The following is a 2,907-nucleotide window of genomic DNA, read 5'->3' on the forward strand; positions in this document are numbered from 1 at the left end:
AAAAAAAAAACCGCCTCATGACATTGTTTTAACAGCAACTTGACCTCATTGATTTCACCATCTCGATGGGTCTCTGATGGTAACAGCAAATTACCGCGTAGTAGAAATTAACCCCACTTATTGGCGCCGAAAAGCTTGGCTCAAGACAACACGCCCGCCCGCCTTCGCATGTCGGCAGTCGCACGCATCCCATCACACCAACCCCGGCCAACTCGGACCGAAGCTTGGTTGGATCCGGTTTATTTTTTATCTATGTTGCAGTTTTGTGCTCTCCCTCCTGGTTTCTCATTACGGTTAATGAGGCTTCTGTTATGTAAGGTTATGTTAGTTTTACAGAGCACTCCGTACAGTAAGTAGTACCCTATGCAAGCTACTTGATGATGCTTCAGGGTCCAGGGCCACTCTCGATTGGCTCCTTTTTGTTTTGCACAAGGCCGTTCCCTCCACTTCAACAAAGGGCGGTCAACTTGTTATAACGTACTTTGTTCGACATGACGTTGCTACAAATTCAAAGTTCACAGGGCTCTCGTCGATCTGTTGACAACCTAGATACATACGGAGTACTTGTCCGGGAACATGACCAAAAAGTCTCGCAGGCCACTGAGACTGGCTTGTCACAATCGAGCGCTGCTTTGGCCTAATCGGTACCTACTCCATACATTTTTTTGTGAATCCCGACCTACCCGCATTTTTAACCTCTCTGGGCACCTGTTTCCTATCGTTGCATAACGGTTGTTTTTGTTTGATTCCATCAAATGCATTTACTTGTCAATGGGTGTCATCTCCACTACACACGCAGTCTTGTTTTTTTTTTTTTTCTCCCCTTTTTTTGGTCCCATGGACTTTTTGCTTCTCGCGTCCCTGATTCGTTGTCTTTCTTACCTGGTCGCTGCCAGCGGCACACCCGAACCTCTGTCAAACTAAAGTAAACAAGGCTTTTCCTTGTCGCAACTGTTACCTGGAATAGAAAACGTGGCTACCATGGAGGACGAAGCAAAATGTCCTACCCTATCCGGAGCCAACAACCGAATCCAACGGGTGGTAAGAAACCAGTCACAGCCCTCCCTGCTCTCTTTTTTTTTTTTTGTCTCACCTAGCACTATAAACCCCGATGCAATGCAGGCAAACAATATGCAAGCAGTCCCCTCTCCCTGCTGCCAGTTGTCACTTTTTTTTTCTGGTTGATGCATCATTCGCAACCAAATAGGCAAACAAATCTAGGCATCATCTGCCCACAGTCAGCGACACCCTCGGACGCCAGGCGCGGGGTTGGGGAGCCTGCCTATATGTCAGGCTAGGTAAGGCAACCCGGTACGTAGCTCCAGTACCACCGACGGCTGCTGCATAGCAACGTCGTAAGTTTTTTTTTTTTTTTTTGTCTTTTTTTTGCCTCGTCGATCCCGTCTTCCCCTCCTCTCCATCCCCCTATCTGACCTGCATGTTTTTCTCCGCCCAATCAGAGACGACGGGAGCGAACAAGGAGGCATTTAGTTTCATGCCTTGGTAGAAATAGTTGAGTCACAACTTGGGGCATGCGCATGCCCATATTTCTCGGGCTCGCCAAAGAAAATCCCTCCCCTCCATCTACTACTGGTCCTAGTCAATCTATATTGGGACATGGCATATCCGTGTCGCTCTGTAGCTCGCCGAAGTTGCCGGCATCGGGCTGTTATTGAGTATTCAAATTTCCGTATTGCTTGTTTTTGCATTAGGTTAAGTTTTTGCTTTGTCTTGGTCTTCTTCAGCCCTTCTTTCAACCAAAGAAGCATCTGACATTTTCCTCCCCACAATGTCCCGAAGAAGAAACAAAAAAAGATAAAAGAAAGACTTGACTAGGTCAGGGACGGTACTACCACATCCCTAAAGTACAGTACTCCAAGTCGGACGGGATCCTACTGCGGATAATGACAGAAAGTCTGGAGCACCTTTCATCAGGGCTTACTAAGTGCCATGCCTGAGAGATTTGGGATGCTCGCATAGTACCGTGCATACGCCCCCCTCCTCAGATAAAGATAAATACTACCAGCAAGAAACCGAATCTCAAGTTAAGCATTGACCTTGCACGCTTCTGTGAGACAAAGTCCCATATCTTTTTTTTTTCTCTTCGGCTGGGAAAGACGACCCTGCCATGTTTCTTCTTAGACACGAGGTTAAAATTGGTTTCAATTTTTTGACCCCTAGAACTAATCTAGTGCTAAGCTAGCATCCATATAATCAGTGCCCCCGTGTCCACGGTATATTGAACATTCACGCGGTGATAGGTGGCGTAGTCCTTTTCCTGTTCCACGCATATTATAGAGTCCATTCACCAAGCCACTCCAACTGAAGAAAGGTGCTTCTGCTTGCGGACTGGGGTGGTGTGTACGTAGGGCGGTGAATTGTAAATATATCTCCCCATGGTCTTGACTCGAATATTTCAGCATCGGACGAGACCTCTTCTCAAGTCATCCGAACCCCTGTCAGAATGGAATTGCTCCGGGTTATTAACAGTTGGCAAGAAAAAGCCAGCGTCCGTCTTTTTCCAACGGTCGCAATATCAGAATATTCCAACAGGTCAGCTGTGGCAGTCATGTGTAGTCCGTCCCAAATAAATGAAAAAAAAAATCCCACCGGCTCGTCTCATCTTTACCCAGCCTTCTGCCTCTTATTCTGTCCGAGTGTAGTGTGAGAGTACACATCATGCTATGTCTGCATTCAGCCAAGATGGATGGCAGGTGGACATGTCCACCGGACAACCTCGGATAATCATTGATTATCACCCCTGCTCTCCTGCCTCAGCGAGGCGTTGAACAAGCAATCGCGGTCATTTCTGGTTGCTGCGTAGGTTCATTTCAGTCATTATATATCCGGCAACGAATCGCCTTGGCCATCCGAGTTTTGCTCGCGTTTGGCTTGCTAAATGAAAAA

This window comes from Pyricularia pennisetigena, chromosome 1 (assembly GCF_004337985.1).
Source record: "Pyricularia pennisetigena strain Br36 chromosome 1, whole genome shotgun sequence".
In the NCBI taxonomy this organism is placed as follows: Eukaryota; Fungi; Ascomycota; class Sordariomycetes; order Magnaporthales; family Pyriculariaceae; genus Pyricularia; species Pyricularia pennisetigena.